We start from the raw sequence: 20,993 nt of genomic DNA, 5'->3' as shown, positions 1-20,993 counted from the left end.
ACATAATGTCTTCAAAGTTCATCCATATTGTAGCCTATGTCTGAATGTTTTAAAAAAAGATTTTATTTGTTTATTCATGAGAGACACAGAGAGAGAGAGGCAGAGACTTAGGCAGAGGGAGAAGCAGGCTCCCTGCGGGGAGCCCGATGTGGGACTCGATCCCAGGACCCCGGGATCACCACCTGAGCCGAAGGCAGATGCTCAACCACTGAGCCACCCAGGCGTCCCTAAGTCTGAATTTCATTTCTTGTTAAGGACACATAGTATCCCATTGTGTGGATCCACCCATTTTGTTCATCCATTCATCTGTTGACGGACACCTGGGTGCTCCCGCCCTTGGGCTGTTGTGAGCAGTGCTGCGGTGGACACGGGTGTGCTTGTACCTGTTTGAGCCACCTCCCCCTTCGAAAGTGGGCTCTATTCTCACCCCAAATATTGTTGGTAAAGGTTCTAGCATAACTTCACACCTCCTGCTTCCTCCTGGAGGTCTTCCCCAGCGCCCCCTTTCTAAAAGAGCCCCTCATCCCCGCTATCACGCTCCAGCCCTCCCCTTGCCTTTATATTTCTCATAAGAGTTCTTGTCATCTGATACCCTAAGACATTGATCTGTTTATTAACTGTCTCCAGGGACTACTAGGTAAATTCTGGGACTGCAGGGATTGGCCTTGGCTGTATTTCAGCTCTTAGAATAGTGTCTTAGAACAGTAGGTGCTCAATACATAAAAACGTATTAGGGGTGGCTCAGTGGTTGGGGCCTGCTTCTCCCTCTGCCTGTGTCTCTGCTTCTCTGTGCCTCTCATGAATAAATAGATAAAATCTTTAAAAAAAATAAAAATATGGGGAATCCCTGGGTGGCTCAGCAGTTTGGCGCCTGCCTTTGACCCAGGACGTGATCATGGAGTCCCGGGATCGAGTCCCACGTCGGGCTCCCTGCATGGAGCCTGCTTCTCCCTCTGCCTGTGTCTCTGCCTCTCTCTCTCTCTCTCTCTCTCTGTCCCTCATGAATAAATAAATAAAATATTTTAAAAAATAAAAAAAATAAAAACGTGTTGAATGACTAAGTTGACCGCTGGCTGCCTTGCCTCTGCCTGTCTACCACCCACACCACCTGGACCCCAGCAGGGGCCCCAACCTAGTCTGAGAAGCATGGGAGGCAGGTAGGAAAAGGAGGCAGCCCTGTCCCAAGGTTGTCTGGACAAACCCCAGCATAGGTGCATCTGCAGCCAGAGGCAGGAGCCCGGCTTTGGAGTTGTTGGACATTTCGAGCCATCCAGGGGGAGAATCGCTGACTCTTCACCTTGCCCTTCCCAGGACTTGGTCTGACACACGGCCCTGATGCCCACGGTCCGGCGCAGCTCTGACTCACACCTGCTAACAAAGGTGAGTCAGGCTTCCGTGAGGACGGTGCATGACACGCGACAATCTCGTTCCAAAACAAACTCACCTCCTCTGCTTGCTTCAGATTGTTTTATGCAAAAACATTGTCTCGTGGTGTCCACCGACTCGGCTGACTGCCGCTTCCTTCCCGACGTGTTCGTCTGGAGAGCTTTTCCTTCTCCCTCTTTCTCTCTTTATCTTTCCTGTTCTTGGGGTTTCTTCAAAGATCATCACTTGATTATGTCCAGACCAGGAGGCAACCCTACCTCCTTCACATGGAGCAGAGCAGAAAGCCCCAGGGAGCAGGCTGGAACCGGGAATGGGCTCCCACCTCGGGCTCTACACTCTGCCACTCGCTTTGTCTGAGGTCAAAGGGGACAAAATGAATGTCCTTTGCCAGCTCACGAACCTGTTATTTGGTTTGCTATGAGTTTGTGCCTGTTAGAAATAAGCCACCCCCTTGCTCCTCAACTAGCTGTGTAAACTTGGACAAGTTCCTGAGCTCCTCTGGGCCTTAAGTGTCCTCATTTCTAGAATAAAGCAGTTGAGGGGCGCCAGGTGGCTGAGTTGGTTAAGTGTCTGCCTTCGGCTCAGGTCATGATCTCAGGGTCCTGGGATGGAGGCCCACGTTGGGCTCCCTGCTCAGTGGGGAGCCTGCTTCTCCTTTTCCCTCTGCTGCTCCTCCTGCTTGTGTTCTCTTGCTCTCTCTCTCTGTGTCAAATAAATAAATAAAATATTTGAAAAGAAAAAAAGGAATAAAGCAGTTAGATCAACAACAAACCACAGGAACGCCACGAACATGGATATGACACCGATGAGCTGGAGTTCCACAGAACCCCTTCTGGAAAGGGTCTTTGCAGGAAAGCCCTGGAGTTGCAGCCTTGCTCTGACGTTCTCAGCTTGGATGTGTCAAGAGCTCCCAGATCCATCTGCAGAAATCCTGGAAACCAGGGTCTTCTTGGTGGAAATACAAGGTAGTTTATCTCAAGGCAGGGGCTCTCAGTGGGGATTTTGCCCTCATGGGCTTGTGGAGCCTTCTGGAGATAGTTTGGTTGTCCCAACTCCAGGGAAGGCTGCTCCTGGCATCTACTGGGTAGGGGCCACGGACGGTGTTAACCCTCCCACAGTGCACAAGGCAGTCCCACAACAAAGGACTGTCCAGCCTCTAATGCCAGTAGCACAGAGGTTGAGAAACAGTGCCCGCTGGTGGGTCTGGCGTGAGCCGTCTGTAAATGCTCAAACTCTGCAAACCCATTCCTTCATTTCAATTTAGGAGCCAGATCCCAGGCCTTGATTTCTACACCAACTCTTCTCTCAATTGAGATTCCTTCTGTACCCATAGGCCCTGCCACCCAGGTGCTTGTTGGTCAACCCACATGGATCTATCCATTGGGTTCAGCTGTAATTTCTCAACTTCATTCATTCACTCAACAAACATTACTGAGCACCCCCTCTGCACTCGATCCTGCTGTAAGTGAACACAACAGGGGGAGATGCACTGGCCCTCCATATATCCCCCAAACGTAAATTTATTTTTATTTATTTATTTTAAAAAGATTCTATTTATTTTTTGACACACACACAGAGAACAGCATGGGGAGCAGCAGGCAGAGGGAGAGGGAGAAGCAGGCTCCCCACGGAACAAGAAGCCCAATGGGACTGGATCCCTAGACCCCGGGGTCACGTCCTGGGCCAAAGACAGATGTTCTGCTGAGCCACCTGGCGGGGGGGCCCCCTAAACCCTGGTGCTCTTGAATGCGCCTTACACATTCTAGTTTGCTCAGATACTTCTGGCTCTGCATTTTTCTCCTCACTCTCCTTCCCTTGTCCCACGTCTATAAGGTCACCCTGACTCACTTTACTTTCCCCCCACTCCCAGCTCCCCACCCTGGTCTCTGTCTCCAGAGGAGAAGTTGAATGTCCTTGAGCTGCAAGAGGAGGCCCATTTCCTCTGGGGCCACTTGGAGCCATGTGTACCCCTCACTCTTCAGACCTCCCCTCCCCCACCAACTGTGTTTCCTGTTGGTTCTCTCCTCACCATTCCCCTCATCCCAACTGAGTCTGGCAAAAACTTCCTTGGCCAAACTGCCCTCCCCCCGAGCAGCCTGAGGATTCCATGGAACTCCAGGAAGCCTAGCCATCGTTCATCCCAAGGCAGTCTGGTGTTACCAGCGGGCGCAGGCTCTGGAACCAGACAGTCTAAATGCTTATGCCGACTCCACCATTTCGCAGCCGTGTGACCCTGGACACACTACTTAATCTCACGGTCTGCAGAGATCTGCAGGTCTGACAATGCTGGGCTGGTTTCTCCCTGCCGCTTAGGATTTTGTGAAGGTTAGATGAGCAAATATATATAAGATGCTCAGAATAGCGTCTGGCACCTAAGCGCTTGATACTGATAGCAAGTCTTTACCCTTTTTTGGGGCTATCCCTCAAGCTGAAGAACCTTTTTGTTTCCTATCCCATAAAATGTTGATTGCTGTATTTGCTTAGAGTTCCCAAGATGCTCTACCTATGTCTGCTGCTCCTCATTCATCCACACAGAGCTTCATCTCATCTGATGCTTGAGCCCTTGCTACGCAAGGGAGGCCCTGTACATGGAAGCTTTGCAGAAAACACAGCCCCTTCTCTCAAGGAACAAAACAAAAGTCATGAAGACTGACCCAAAGACATTTTGTTTGGCCTTCACCGGTTCATGCACTGGGCAGGCCCCACACTTAGTTGAATGCTCGCTTGGCTGTCAATATTTTAAAACCCCTTTTTTAAAAAAGATTTTATTTATTTATTTGAGACAAAATGAGAGTGAGCATGAGTGGGTGGGGGAGGGAGGTAGCAGAGAGAGAGGGAGAAGCAGGCTTCCTGCTTAGCAGGGAGCTGGACACAGGGCTCTATCCCAGGGCCCTGAGATCATGACCCGAGCTGAAGGCAGATGCTTAACCAACTGAGCCACCCAAGCGCCCCCTTAAAATTCTTAATGATTTTGAACTCTGCATTCTCAATTCATATAGAGCCCTACAAGTTATGAAGCTGTTCACCAGTTGGAGGGCACAGTTAATTAGTCTTCTTAAGTATCAAAGCGCATTTAAAAATTGGGAGATTTTTCATGTGAAAATATGTAGCTCCTCTGAAGAGATCTGCGGGTCTGACGATGCTGGGCTGGTTTTTCTCCACGGCAAAAATGTACCTGGAGCTGAACATCACCTTTCTCTGTGTACTTCCTGCCATCTTTTGGTCTTTCCTGTGCTGGCTGCGCTGTGAGCTCTGGAGTCTGTGTCCCCAGATCTACTCTGTGCAACGCTCACATAAGCCACTTTACAGGACAAACCAGTGTGCAGAATGGCCCATGCACAGAGCTCTAAACGTTTCCTTAGAACCAGAACTGCCTTCTGTGTGGTCTGCACAGACAGGGCTGGTCTGCTGAATTTCATAGATTAGCTTAATGTCTACGGAATCCAAGAAAAAGTTGGACTTGCACTGTGTATGTCTTTGCTTTTTTGTTTCATTTTTCTAGCATTTAGTGTCTATCATATTTTACCAAGTGCCTGCCCCTGATTGGAAAATAAAAAGAAACTGATCCCGCAGCTGAGCTAGGCCCGATGGATCTTTCCCTGCATCATGCTCCTGACTTCCTACTGGGGCCTTCTTCACTTCTAACCACAGGGAAGCAGAGGTATCTAGCCAGTAAGCAAAAAAGCAAACACACAGAAGCAAGCAAACAAAACAAAATCTTTGGTAGATTGAGCCCCTGCTAGGCTCCATGACCTCAAGTGAGTTTCAAAGCTTGAGCTGGGTAATGCCATTCCCACCTAATGGGGAAACTGAGCCTGAGAGAGATCAAGTCACTTGCCTTCTTTACAAAATATACTCTTGGGGGTAGAGAGGGAAGCGGGAGCCAGGAGCCCGCACTTCAACACAAGTTCTTGTGAAGTGTGCACTGGATGTAGCATGGTCCCTCCCCTGGCCTTGGTTTTCACACATACGACAGGGATTTCCAGGACTAAAGGAAGCAGACTACAGAGGTGAAACTAAAAAAAAAAAAAAAAAAAAAAAAAAGGTGGATCTGGCCTGCTTCTGTCCTGCCACCAAGCAGTTGTGACTTTGGGTGAGCCACTTAGCTTCTGGAATCCTCAGTACTTTCATCCATAAAATGGGGTTAACGTAAGCTCCGGACACTCGGGGCCGCCGGGGTGTCCCAATAACGCTTAGGAGGACGCTTTGCAGATACAAGGCGCCCAGCGAGAGGATGCTGCGGTCAGCACAAACCCTGGAGCATCTCCGAGGCTCGGCCTCTGCCAGGAGAAGATGCGCGGCCTTCGCGAGATGTTGTGCGCAGGCGCGGAGGAGCCGCCCGGCCGCCTCCGGAGCCTCGTGCCTTTCCCTCCGACGCTTCCTATTGGCTGAGAGTGGAGCCAATTAGGAGGCAGGGGGCGTGGCCACCCCCGATTGGAGGAGGCGGAGGAGCCGCGAAGAGTCGCCCTGCCCTGGGTCGCTCTCCTGGACCGCGCGGACCGCGGTAGGGACGCAGGTGGCATCAGGGCCAAGCCTGTAGGTTAGAGACGCGTACGGCGTCGCAGCAGTGTCAGAGTTTTTCGTTTTCATCAATGAACCGTGGTTCTGTAACATGTTAATAATAGTGGAAGTTGGGTAAAGGGGACCCAGAGACTGTGCTATCAGTTCAGCTCCTTTGGGAATCTTTTTTTTTTTTTTAAAGATTTTATTTTTATTGATTCATGAGAATACACAGGAGAAAGAGAAGCAGAAACACAAACAGAGGGAGAAGCAGGCTCCATGCAGGGATCCCGATGTGGGACTCGATCCCGGGTCTCCAGGATCACACCCCGGGCCACAGGCAGCACTAAACCGCTGAGCCATCGGGGCTGCCTTCCTTTGGGAATCTCATTTCTATAGGAAACTTCGGGGGGAGAAGGGGAGAAAATAGTCCAATTTTTATTTGTAAGATTTTATTTATTCATGAGAGACACAGAGAGAGAAGGAGGAGACACAGGCAGAGGCAGCAGCAGGCTCCCTGCATGGAGTCCGACGTGGGACTCGATCCCGGGACCCCGGGGTCATGCCCTGGGCCGAAGGCAGGTGCTTAACCGCTGAGCGCCCCCCCCCCACGGGCACCCCGAAGAGTGTTCAATTTAAACTGTTTCTCGTTTTCCAGCAACTTATATTAATAATGGGGCACCTGGGTGGCTCCTGGGTTGAGTGTCGGCCTTCGGCTCAGGGCATGATCCCAGGGTCCTGGGATCGAGTCCTGCCTCGGGCTCCCTGCTCAGCGGGGAGCCTGCTTCTCCCTCTCCCTCTGCCCCTCCCTCCTGTTTGTGTTCTCTCTCTCTTAAATACATAATAAAATCTTTAAAAAGGTACATTAATACTAGAGTCATACATTTCATTTTGAGGACGAGTATTATTTAAACTTTTAAGTACCCTATTTATTAAAAAAAAAAAAAAAGAAAAACAATCATCACTTGCCATGGTACCAAGATCATCGGGTACAAAAGGTTGTTGAATCTCAAGTGACCCAGTTCTCTTCCTCGGAGAAAAGTTCTCTTACAAGTTTCTCATGTATCTTTCCAGATTTATTCTCTGAACATACAAGCAACCTCTGTGCTGTGTGCTGTGTACGTCTTGTTTGCTTTTATTTCGCGTTGTATTTTGGAGATTGCTTCATATCGACGAAGCACTTCCTCATTCTTTTTTTTTATTGCTACATAGTATTCCATTTAATTAATCTATGCAGTTGGTCTCCCCTGGACGGACACTTAAATAATTTTCTGCTCCTTTTGCTCTTATAAACAGCGCTGCAGTAAATAGCCCCGGACACTATTTTCACCTGCGTGGGAGTCCATCTGAAGAATAAATTCCTAGGGGCTATGCATATATTTCAGAGAACGGGAGAAGCCAATCTCAGCCAAATTTTTCCCATTCAGGACTTGAGGGGTGCGAAAACGTATTCTCAAGGGCCAGCATTTTGTTTTGGAAGTGCCGTGTTCAAGGGAAGGCTTCATTCTTCAGCACAACAGAGGCAAGAGAGCATGCTTCAAACAGCTAATCTGCCGATAATAACCTCCCGAAAGCAGAGAGGCAGACAATAGTACCAATAGTTTACACACTTGAGAAATGACTTGAAAATAATTGGGGCTGGTAGCCATCTGCCTGGTTCTTTCTTTCAAGAGCCAACACGTTTATTCCACCCAGGCACCAGGAGAGCCCCACATTGGCATCGGCAACGATCAGCACCGTCTGCGGTCATTCTAGGAGGTTGTGTGTTTCCCTTAAAGCCCTCTGCGCTGGCCTGGGAGCAGGATGCTTCCCGAAGCTTTTCCTCTGCCTGCCAAGGGGAGGAGAGGGCTCATTTTGCTTGTTAGTTTAAAAAGAAAAATCTTTCTCATGGCTTGTGAAATCTAATTTTTCATTTCACTTGGAAATTTTTTATTATTTTTTATTTCATCAGCTCATGAGTTTGCTTTTTTTTTTCTCTAAGATTTTATTTATTTATTCATGAAAGACACACACAGAGAGAGGCAGAGACACAGGCAGAGGGAAAAGCATCCCCTGATGTGGGACTCGATCCCAGGACTCCAGGATCACGCCCTGGGTCAAAGGCAGGCGCCAAACTGCTGAGCCACTCAGGGATCCGCATATTATTATTTTTTTAAAGATTTTATCTATTTATTCATGAGGGACACACACACAGAGGCGGAGACACAGGCAGAGGCAGAAGCAGGCTCCATGCGGGGAGCCCGATGTGGGACTCGATCCCAGGACCCTGGGATCACGCCCTGGGCTGAAGGCAGGAGCTCAGCTGCTGAGCCACCCAGGCGCCCCGAGTTTTTCATATCAGGCCCAGCTGGGTGCAATTGTCTCTGGCATATCATTCTGCAAAACCCAGAATGAGGACTCTGCACCAAAAGATACACTGATAATTAAGAAGGATAATCTGATGATAATACCTACCCTGGTTTGAGAATTTATTGCTTTACTGTATTGTTACCTTTAATGGTACAACAACCTGGTGAGATAACACTGTTATTATGGACCTGTTCTAGAAAGAAAACAGGTCTGCAGAGGTTAAATTATGCCTACATTTCTGCAGCTAGTAAATAGCAGAGAATCTGGATTTCTGTCCAAAACAAATACTCTGGAACATACTACAGCAGTGATTTTCAACCAGGGGGTGATTTTGCCTCCCAGGAAACATTTGACAATGTCTGGAGACTTTTTTGGTTGTCACAACAGAGTGGGGAGTGCTGCTAGCATCTAGTGGGGAGAGGCCGGGGATGCTGCTCAACATCCTGCAGTGCACAGGACAGCACCGCAGACCAAAGGGTTTTCCGACCCCAGATGTCAAAAATGCCACGTTTGAGAAACCTTGTGATATACGGACAGGTAGTCCCATCCAAGGCATTTCAGATCGATTTTTATATCCTCTGTTTTTTTCTGGAATCCATATATTCAAGTTAAATACAGTGTGATCAACATTATGAGAATTTGAGTTCTATACATTTATTCTCTTTTTTGAAATTTTAAATAATATGCATTTAAAATAATGTTATATAAAATATTAGAAATGTCTAACTGACCTCAAGATGTGATGTACTGGGAGTTTCCTCTCAAATTTGTCAAGAGACCCAATTTTGGAGCTAGCAAGTTGAGTGGACTACAAAGTGTTTATGGTATAGCCACATGGCAATGCTGGTAGGCTGGCAAAGAGAAGCGTTTTGAATTATGAGATTTATTCAGCTGCAAATCCCTGGCAAAAAAACCACACCTGCCCTGTACGGAGAACTGAATGGGAGAATGGCAGGCGGATTTTTATGTGCCAATAGGCACATAAATATTTTGGATTTATCTCAATCTATATAGATTTGCTATAAACTATCCTTGAACCGATACCCTAGGCTCGTGCATAATTCTTCACAAATTATTCCTCAGATAATTTGCACTTATCAAACTTGTAATTATCTCAACAAATACGAAGTTGTCTTTGAATGAGACTATTTCCATAGCATACAAAGCTGGATAATTTTAGATTGTTCCCGTGTGTGAGTTTCCCGGAACGTCTGTGGGCATCTGGAGGCAAAAAGTATGTTTATTCTTTAGTGAAAATGATTGCCATTGTCGTGAGCGTTGCTGGAAGACAGGATGGAACGGCTCAGATGTCATTGGAAATGCCTCTTCAATCTCAGATGTTCCTTGAATGCTCTTTGTTAATGTGAGCTGCAGCGGGGATGGAGAAGAGATGCTGCGGTCATGGTGCAGGATGGCTCACTGGCTCACCTCTTAGATTCGGTTCTCATTTCAGTGAATGGGTCCCAGTGAGGTACAATGTGTTTTTCCAAAGATAGAAAGGGAGACAGTAAAACAGGGGTCAGCAAACTCTTTCGGTGAGGGGTCAGATATTAGCTATTTTTAGGCTTTGGGGGCTGGATGGCCTGTGTTGGAATTAGCAAATCCTGCCTTTGTGGGGGGTGGGGGGAGCAGCCATCAACAATAGATAAATGAATGAGCACGGCTGTTTTCCAATAAAGCTTTATTTACAAAGCAGACAGTGGGCCTTGTTTATCACACCCCGGAGTAATTCTAAATATATGAAGATATAAATGTGAATAGATAAACAGAAAGACTTGGATGGTGGCAGAGAATATCAATTGTCTCTTTAGCACCCATTTCCCCTTCTTTTTTTTTTTAATTTTATTTTTTAAATTTATTTTTATTTTTTAAAAGATTTTATTTATTTATTCATGAGAGACATACACAGAGAGAGAGAGAGAAAGAGAGAGAGAGAGAGAGAGAGAGAGAAGCAGGCTCCATGCAGGGAGCCTGATGTGGGACTCGATCCTGGGTCTCCGGGATCATGCCCTGGGCTGAAGGCCATGCTAAACTGCTGAGCCACCCGGGCTGCCCCCCCTTCTTATATTTTTTTAAAGGTTTTATTTATTCATGAGAGACACTGAGAGAGGGGCAGAGACATAGGCAAAGGTAAAAGTAGGCTCCCAGTGGGGAGACCGATGTAGGACTCGATCCCAGGACCCCGGGATCACGCCTCGAGCCAAAGGCAGAGGCTCCACTGCTGAGCCACCCAGGTGTCCCACCCCCATTTCCCTTTCTTAAGGCCAGAGCCTCCATACTGTAGAGCCCAGCAATGCTCCGATGATGTATCTGTATATCCTCATCACTCTTGCCAATAAAGATAATTTAAAAATATGTATTTTATTTATTTGAGAGAGAGAGCACAAGCAGGGGGAGAGGAAGAGGGAGAGGGAGAAGATTCTGCTGAGCACGGAGCCCGTCCATGTGGGGCTCAATCCCAAGATCCTGGGATCATGGTCTGAGCTAAAGTCAGACACTTAGCTTAACTGGCTAAGCCTCCCAGGTGCCTCCAATAAAGGTGATTCTTGAAGTGAAAGCAGAAAACATAGATGAGATGTCTGGGAATGCTCTGTCAAGAGGCCTCTTCTAGTGGGCAGGTGATATTTTGCCTTCCGTTTTTCTCTTTTTGCCTGCGTGGAATATGGGAATGATTGCTGGAACTCAAGTGGTCACTTTGTGACTAAGAGGGCAAGTCCAAGAACATGTCAGAAGCCTCATCTTTTTTTTTTTTAAGTTTAGGCAATCTCTATACCTCATGTGGGGCTCGAACTTATGGCCTTGAGATCAAGAGCTGCATGCTGTATCTACTGAGCCAGCCAGGTACCCCACAAACCTCATCCCTTTACATCCTTGAGCCAGTGAACCAAAGCCAGAAGTAAATGACCTCTGGACTTCTGGTTTTATAGAGGAAACAACCCTTATAAGCTTAAGCCACTGGATAAGTCAGGTCTCTACTTGCTGCATAACCAAACATCTGATACATGTTGATAAGGATAACAGATATATAGGGGCTCCTGGGTGGCTTCATCGGTTATGCATCTGACTCTTGGTTTCAGCTCAGGTCATGATCTCGGGATTGTGAGATCCAGCCCTGCATCTGGGTCCGTGCTCAGCAGGAAGTCTGCTTGAAATTCTCTCTCTCTCTCTCTCTCTCCATCTGCCCCTCCCTCTGCTCAGTCTTTCTCTTTCTCTCTAATAGAAATAAATAAACCTTTAAACAAAATCTTTAGGGCACCTGGGTGGCTCAGTGGTTGAGCCTCTGCCTTTGGCTCAGGTCATGATCCCAGGGTCCTTGGATGGAGCCCTGCATTGGGGTCCCTGCAGGGAGCCTGCTTCTCCCTCTGCCTATGTCTCTGCCTCCCTCTGTGTGTATCTCATGAATAAATAAATCAAATCTTAAAAAAAGGGATAACATGTAGTTCAGCCTAGAAATATTAGAAGTAATAGTAAGTTAAGGCTATGTTAACCAAGCAGAGGCAGGGTTTATGACTGAAGACTCTGAATCCATCAGATCTGGTGGCCAATCCTGACTCCAGTACAGACCTTGGATAATTACTCTCTCTATCCCTCAGTTTCCTTTTCTGCAAGATAGGCATAATACTATATGACTTAGAGTATTACTGAAAGACAATAGATGAATGCATACATATGCACGTATAGAGTGGCGTGTAATAAGTGCCCCCCAAATACTGGTCTAGCATTATTGTTACCGCTACTGTTATTAATTTGTTGATCTGGGGAATGACCACTGGCTTCTTTGAAAGAGGATGTAGTTGGGAACAGTGAGTGATGACATTTATTCTCTACCACTCACTTTTCGGGCCTCCCCTCCATTACGAGAACAATACATGGAAATCCACCCACCATCTCCGGGTTTTTAGTAGTTATTATATGTCTGACAAGAGTGCTAGGTTCTGGGAGTTCCAAGATGAATAAGACAGTTCCTGTCTTCAGTGAGCAACAGTAACCTGCAAAACAAATATTAAAAAAAAACAAAAGTGTTAGGTGGATGCTAGACATGTGAATGGGACATGGTTGGGAGAAACAAGGGGTCCGGTTCTACATGGCTGGGTGGAAAGGCTCTAAAAATATAGAGGAACTGGGATTGAAAATATGAGTAATGAAGAGCGTGGTTTTTAATACAATCTGTTATTCATAGTGAAAAATGGTAAGAGGAAGAATTTTAAAATCAGTGGTATATTAAATATTGGTCATTTTTCCCCTTTCGACCTCCTCTTCAACCTTGTCCTCCCCGCTCTATGGCTGCCCTTTCTAGACTCTACCTAGACTCCCTTGCTCTGGTTCCCACTTGGGTTTGGCCAGTGGGACGCACCTGTGGGAGACTGGCGGGAGGACACGGGTGGGGGTATTTATTTCCCTAGCTCCCAGCCGCCCCAGGGGGTCTGCTCCCTCCACCCGAAGGTCACAGCCCTAATCAGGGGGCTTTCTCCCATAGCTCCTTTCTTCAGGTCCATAGTCTCCCAGGCTGGGGGGCCCGCTACAGGTCCCTAATGATTTTGCTAGCTCCCAAGTATTCTCTGTTTCTTCTTTCTTTCTCTGAACCACATTCACGCCTTGGAAGTCCTCCCTTAGATACCTGCCCTATTTCAGGAAAGTCTCTGATGTTTGCTCCGATCCTGACCTGCAAACTCCGTTGCCAACAAGGGCACGGTCTGAGTGAAATGGGACCCAGTCCTGGGCAGGGGAGAGGGGAGGTGCCTGCGGTGCCCGAGAGAGAGCGCTAGAGTGACAGGTGCTCCTCGGCTCTTGTCGGCTTGCGCCACTTGCAGAGATGACCCTAAGGTGGCCAGACCTTCTCATGGATTGGTGGAGGCTAAAATACACAGTTTAAAAGAAGAAATTTCCCTCGTTTATAAAAACACTCCAGGCCAAAGAAAGCATTTGCAAAAAAAAAAAAAAAAAAAAAAAAAGCATTTGCAAATGACCTGTGGCTGCCACTACCGTAAGCCCATCACCGGGGCCTATGGATGCTTGCTGGCCTGTGCAGACTTAGCCTGCGGTATTTCCTTTCGTGCTTTTGCTATTCTCCTGAGGGAGCCAAGGACACTCGTTAGACTTTCAAAGAGGTTAAATGTGTCCATGAAGGCCACACCCAGATAAGAAGCCACAGTGAGACTCTGAGCCCCAGCGCCTCATCTGAGACTCACACATCTACCTCTTCTTGGGCTTATTTATTTATCATTTTTTTTTAAAGTTTTAAGCAATCTCTATGCCCAACGTGGTGCTAGAACTCATGACCCCAAGATCAAGCCGGCACCCCCTCCCATCTTCTGGGTTGTCTGGGTCACCTTGAGTGAGGCACTGGGCCTCAACCTTTCTTATCTCTTTGTGTCTCAATCAACTAAGTTTTTCTTTAAAATGTGTTTATTGTTTATCTGAGAGAGAGTGTGTGCGAGTGGAGGGAGGGGCAGAGGGAGAGACTTTCTAGTGGGGCCCAATCTCATGACCCTGAGATCACGACCTGAGCTGAAAGCAAGAGTCGGCCTCTAAACCGACTGAGCCACCCAGGTGCCCCGGAGCCACCCAACTTTTCGTGCTTTGCTATAGCATCCATAGGAAACCAATGGAAAAGCTATTGTAGGATTTTGGTCTTTGTCCCAAGGGCTACTGGGAGGCATGGGGGCTGGTCATGTTTCTCTGGCCCCACTGGGAAGATGGGGGGAACGGAGGCAAGAATGCATGCAGGAAGACTAGTTAGGTGACTGAAGGCTACTAGTTAAGAGGTAGCAGTGAGACTAGTTAGGTAGTTGAGAGGGATAGGGAGGCAACAGGGAGACTAGTTAGGAGGAGTTTGATGTGGTTTCCCCCGGGGAGAGATGACAGTAGCTTGGAAAGGGGTTGAGGGTTAAAGATGAAGCCGCACGAATGGATTGTGAATCCTTTAAGGTGAGTGAGAGAGACATGTCAGCGGTGGTCCTAAGGCTTCTGGCTCGCTCACCCGGACGGGTGGTAGTCCTATCACCGGGCAGGCCGCCCTCCAGGAAGACCAGCTCCCACTCAGCACGGGAGCCCAACGGTCAGCAGGCTGAGGTTCCAGGTAGTCAAACACACACCCAGCAAAGCCCTTTATATTTATATAGAAAGGGTTGAGATTAGGACATTCTGTAATGTCTTTGCCTTCTACAAAATACTCCTTCTGGGGGCCTAGTGCAATTCAGCACGTGGAAAGTGACCTTTGTTTCATATGAGCAACTGTTTGATAATCGATTGAATGGATGTAACTTAATTTATTAAACCAATCTCCTATTGATGCATTTGTCTCCAGGTTTTGAATTATTTGATTGCAGGTTTTTCACATTTTTAAAAAACTTGACCCACTAGAAGAAGTATGTACATTTTTATGTTAGGACCCACTATACCTACACACAACACACACACACACTTATTTACACACCACAAAGAGTTTGATAAAACGGTGCTTACCCTTTCTATGTAATACCCTATCCTATCCTATCCTATCCTATCCTATCCTATCCTATCCTATCCTATCCTACCCTATCCTATTCCTATCCTATCCTAAAAGTGATAGTTGGGATTCACTGAATTGCTCTTACCAGCTACTGATAGGTTACAACCCACAGTTTGAAAAACACTTCTAGTGAATATTTATAAATAAATAATTTATCAATATGTAATAATTATTCATTATTAATACTTTATTAAGTAAATACTTATATACTCTATTGTTTGAATATTTTATTATTTATTATTTTTTAAGATTTCATTTATTTATTCATGAAAGACACACGGAGAGAGAGGCAGAGACATAGGCAGAGGGAGAAGCAGGCTCCCTGCAAGGAGCCCGATGTGGGATTTGATCCTGGATCCTGGGATCATGCTCTGAGCAGAAGGCAGACGCTCAACCACTGAGCCACTCAGGTGCCCCTGAATATTTTATGAGTCAACAACTTATTTAACCCTTACAAAGCCCCCAGTGGGATAGAAGTATTTGTGCTCCCCGTTTTCCAGATCTGAAAACCGAGGCACTGAGAAGATAAACAAGTGCCTGGGGCCACGGGCTTGTATGTCGGGGAGCTGTGCTTCAAACCTGGGTGATCTGACTGCAGTTGGGGCTCTTAACTATCAGCCCACGTAGTCTCAGGAACTGATGTGAGACCAACCATCTATTCAGAAATGTGCAGTTCTAAATAGCCTCATTCAGGGTATATTCCTCTACAAGATGTTTAAACAGGACGTGACAAGAGTACGCTGCTATTCAGTACTTCGATGAGTATAGAAGCCAAACAGAGATTCCCCAAATTTACCAGTCTCCTCCAGAAACTCAGCATCAGTAACACACACAAACACACATCCCACACCCCTCAACCCTCGAACCCCAAATTAAATAACATTGCAGAGGCACTTCTCATTCAGAGGCAGTAGGGAGCTTCACCCTTATTTATTGATTTCCCCCCAAAGTTATCAAGTTCTAAAGCCTAATTATTGGTGTAATAGTTAGCCGAGATGTTTGGAGAATTGTAAGCCCCTTTAGCTAATGCATGGCATATGTCGGAGGGATTCAGCTAATTCACATATCTGTCTGCACTATTAATAGAGAAGGTTACATGCCAATTATCCAGGCTTCAATCAGCCTGTTTGGATACAATAGAGGCAGTGTTCACACACTTGATGTGCCACATTCCTTCTAGACATCAGAAGCAGCTGGTCCAGATAAAGACCACTGGGGTTTCGATATTTAGGAATCACGTCCACGGAAGAGCTGGAATTGAAACTTGATTGCTACATCTTGACTGGAGGTATCTTTAACCTGGATTCTTTTGAAAAATGCCTAGTGGGTTTGCAGTTCACTGGTCTTTAAACGTTTCCTGCTCAGACTTGTTGGGTGGGTGGGTGGAGGTGCCGAGGAAGAGGAGAGAGACAAAGGCACGAAAGGCTTAAACGAGGAAGGAGAGAATAATAGGCACGGTGAATGGATTCCAGCAGAATAAGGAACCCGCACATATTCTTGTGCCCAGTTTTAGAATCAAACAGGCTAAGATACTCCCCCCCACCCTAGGATTTCGACCTGGTGTGTTGAAAAAACACCTCTACGTGTGCCTGTGTGTATGTAATTTCATCTCTATTTCTCTTCCCCTTTTCATTTATTTTTTCCCCCTCTGCTTCAGAAACTGGATTGGAAGTGCTGCAATCTCATCAGAAAATGCTGCTTCCGGTGGTATTTTTAACCAGGAACAGAAGCAGAAGTGTCTGGAATCACCCGAGAAAGCCCCAGCTCTCCTGAGAGCTGTTCTCGAATTTTGCTGGCACAGAGCGCTGGAGCAGTGATCAGGGAGTTAAAACGGCAGATGTTGGGGGCCTAGGGGGGAGGGAAGGCAGATACCTGAGCGTCTCTATCCTTCCCCCTACCTCCCTATCTCAGATCTCAGTATGAAATCAGAGCTACTACCCACTTGCCTCAAGTCACACAGCCCAAGACTGGCACAAACGGAAGCAAACAGTTCACAACCGCCAGCCCCAGCTCTGCCTCCCTCCCAGGCCGGAGGCTTGCCCTCCCTGACATCGCCCAAGTACAGCAGCAGACAACCGTACCTTAAAAAAAAAAAATAAAATAAAAAAATCCAACAACGAATAGACAACAGGCAGATACAACATGCCGGCCTTGTTTTGTGTGCGATTTCAGCTCAGTGTGTATTTTTTTCCCACCCTCCCAGCCGAAAATACAGTAATTAACTCCATGCAGAAGGGGGAGGGGGGAGGAAGGTCTCTCTCTCTCTCTCTCTCTCTCTCTCTTTTTTTTTTTCCTTTCCCTAGACTTGAAAAGAAATTCTGGCAGATAATTTGGCTGAACATGAAAAGAGAGAGGCTGCTTACAGCCGCCCAAATAAAGTGCTAGGTTGGTGAGGCTCCGCGGGCTGAGTTGGTTATTTCACCATGAAAAGCAGACATTTATCTGTTCCCATGGAGATGCGTTTTCTACTAGTCAATCAGACACTGAGGAGGTCAGACAATAGCCAGTGGATCCTTTTTAAATCTTGAGAGACAGTCAAGTCCCCCTTTATTTTCACATTCCACCTGAATTGAAAGGAGTCTAAACGATGCCTTGGATATACCTGCAGACGCAGCCGCTGTAATTTCAAGGGATCCGAAATAAGAAGAAACTCTGTCTGCTGATGTGGAAGTCTGGCACCCCCCCCTCCAACTCCAGTTTCCAATCCGACCTTGTCCTGTCACCCTCCTCATTTGCAACAATTCGGCTTCCACACTTCACCCCTCCCTCCTGAATCAGAGGACCCATAAGGTCCCAGATTAAATGCTGACAATTTCCAAATGACTGTGGGAGAGGGACAGGGGCCCTTCAAACGCAACTTCGTGGAAGCAAGAAAAAGCTGCCCCAGAAACACTGGAAGCTGGATGCCTTGTAAACTTGGAGCCTGGCATTTCCTTGCCCCCACAAGTGCCCTTGCAGGAATGCTTAGGGCTGCTGTTTGATCCTATGTGCGTGTTCTCAATCCCAGAAAATAGATCATGCTCCCTTGCAGAGTAGGTTTCTCTCAGGAGGTAAACTGCGGCGTAAATGCCTGGGGACCGGGATCACACCAAGACTTTCCAAACAATCTTCTTTCAGATGTGTCTCTTCCTGCATCATTCTTGCGCATGCCTAGGGCAGAAGCAGCTGTGCAGAGGTCTTGAAGAGCTAATTGGGGAGGGAGAGCGCATTTCCCCGGGATCACGTTGGAGGCAGCCTCTCAAAGGTGACTCACACAGGAGCCTGTTGACCCGACCGACCGTGGAACAGAAAACATCAGGCGGCCGAAGTCAGGATTTTGTCATCAAGGAACTTCATTCTGGTTAATGCAGTTGTTCAAGTGCGGCTCCGATGCGCAGGGCAGGAAGCCCAATGCAAGCCGGAGTCCTGCTCATTCTGAGCTGGGCGCTTTGCTTGATGCTGCATTTCCGTGGCCTGGGAGGCAGAGGCTCCTGTGTCTCCTGGGGGACTCAGTGGGCCCATTGGGCTCGGTGGGCTCGGTGGGCTCATTGGGCCTGGTGGGCTCGGTGGGCCCGGTGGGCTTGGTGGGCTCGGTGGGCCCGGTGGGCTCAGTGGGCTCTGTGGGCTCCGTGGGCTTGGTGGGCCCGGTGGGCTCGCTGGAACACAGGTACCACCCAGGCCCCCTCGCCCAGCACTTTGGAGCACTCCCAGCCAAGAGCAGGCAGGGGAAGGAGGAGAACCTTCGGCGTATCTAATAAACTAGACCATCCTATTTGTTAAGGAGGCAAAAGGCAGAAATTTACCTTGAACATTTTCTTGGGAGTTTCATTTCCCTGGAAACATGTGGCCCACATTTCTCCTGCATGTGGGTCAGTATTTGCCCATGTCCTCTTATTTTCTCATTGTAGCTTTTTTTTTTTTAATAGTAAGCTCTGTCTGCAGGGCACCTGGGTGGCTCAACCGTTGAGCATCTGCCTTTGGCTCAGGTTGTGATCCCTGGGTCCTGGGATCGAGTTCCACCCACATCAGGCTTCCCTGCAGGGAGCCTGCTTCTCCTTCTGCCTCTCACACTCTGTGTCTCTCATGAATAAATAAATAAAATCTTAAAAAAAAAGTAAAGTAAGCTCTACACCCAACATGGGACTTGAACTCATGACCCTGAGATCAAGAGTCACAGGCGCAGCTGACTGAGCCAGCCAGACAACCCTCATTTGAGTTTTTTTTTTTAAAGATTTATTTATTTATGATAGACATAGAGAGAGGCAGAGACACAGGAGGAGGGAGAGGCAGGCTCCATGCCGGGAGCCCGATGTGGGACTCGATCCCGGGACTCCAGGATCGCATCCTGGGCCAAAGGCAGGCGCTAAACTGCTGAGCCACCCAGTGATCCCCTCATTTGAGTTTTTAAAGCTTTAACATAGAAGCAATAAATCTCTCTCTAAAAGGTGCAAACAATATAAAATCCAGGTAAAAGAGGCAAAAGTTTTAGTCACCTTTCTTCCTTTTATTCATCTTCACTAGCTCAGGAGTAGTTATTAGCTCTCTCTAGGAGCACTAGAGAGAGCTAATAACTACTTCGAACAGTATGACACATATCCTTCCAGACATGTTCCATAAATATGCAAGTATATATATGTTGTGTGTGTATGTATACATAAACTCTTTGTTTTATTTTTATTTATTTTTGAAGATTTTATTTATTCATGAAGACACACAGAGAGAGGCAGAGACACAGGCAGGGGGAGAAGGAGGCTCCCTCTAGGGAGCCCAATGTGGGACTCGATCCCCGGACCCTGGGATCACGCCCTGAGCCAAAGGCAGATGCTCAACCACTGACCCACCCAGGTGTCCTAAACTCCGTTTTAAATATACCACCAGAGCCCTATTTATAGACACTTGTACAACTTTTTTTTTCCCACTTAAAATATCTATTGGGCAATTTTCTATGGGGACCTGAAGTTTTTAAAAAATTAGCTATAAATTTTGGGGAAAATACAATACATGCTTCTGGTTGGGGGGTAGATTCAAATCAGAGGGTTTATGGGGAAGGTAAACCTTCCTCCTCCCACCCCCCCAGACAGTCATTTAGCAGCAATTTTCTGTGTATCATCCCAGAAATAGTCTATGCATAGATCAGCATATATGTATATCAAATATACCTTTCTTTGTCTTTACCTTGCATTTTTCTCTTAGATCTTTTGGAGAGCATTTCCTGTTAGAAATAATGGGCTTTTTAAATGGTGGCATAGTATTTCTTCGAATGCTGCTCCCCGAGGCCTTTTACTTGCCCCTCCTGATGGACTTCGGGTGGATTTCAGTCTTTGCCTCTGCAAACAGGGCTGTAATAAATACTCCAGTCTAATGCACACCCTGTGATTCTTTGCTCAAACACACTCACTGCTTTCTGAAAGCAGCAGCTTACCTCCACACCTGTCCTTAAATTGCCTTCATCCGTAGGAGAAGTGATTGAATTAGGGTTGTTTTCTTTTTTTAAATGAGGGTTTAAAACAGAGAATTAATAACCCATTAAAAATCTATTATGAACACGTGCCCTCTCCTGTAGTTTTTAATCTTCCCTTCCCTCCAGCTTGAGAGTGAGAAGCTCGTGAGAAAGAAAGAAAAAGTCATGTTTCCTCACCCCCCACCCCTGTACCCCTTCACCCCAACCCCAGCCCCACCCAGGGGCCAGACAGCCTTGCCAGGATTATTGCGTTAGAGTCCCATGCCTGGGTTACAAATGCCTGCTATATATTGTGTAATTCTGCTCCATATCCTCTGTTCATCGTGGGCTCAGAGAAGGCTCACGGCTCACTCTTACAATTTAGGTGCAGCTTCCTGTTCTCTGTGTGAGTGTGTGTGTGTGTGTGTGTGTGTGTGTGTGTGCGCGCGCGCGGACGCTAGGGTGAAGCCTTGGGGATTTAGAACAAAGTGTGTCCTTGGAAAGAAGTGGGTGGGATTTTGTGAGCGCAGTAGGTTGGAGAGGGAACTCCCCTCCCGGGGGAGGAGTCTGATTTCATTATGCATTTGGAAACCTGGTGAAATCGTGTACACAACCGAATCTTTTTGCTCAGCCCGTGAGGTCTTTTTGTTCTTTGTCTTGCAAAGCAAATTTCTGTTACGCCTGGGAAGAAGGGGAATTTGAGGTAAAGAGGAGGGCAGCTCCTTACGCCTTGTAACAAGCAAGCTAATTGAAAAATTTAATTCAGGAAGAGATGCAACAAGGCCAAAATGAAAGAGGAACCGGGCCTGCCCATGTTCAGAGCAGGAA

This window comes from Nyctereutes procyonoides, unplaced genomic scaffold (genome assembly GCF_905146905.1).
Source record: "Nyctereutes procyonoides isolate TBG_1078 unplaced genomic scaffold, NYPRO_anot_genome, whole genome shotgun sequence".
NCBI lineage: Eukaryota > Metazoa > Chordata > Mammalia > Carnivora > Canidae > Nyctereutes > Nyctereutes procyonoides.
Note: the sequence above shows the minus strand (reverse complement) of the source record.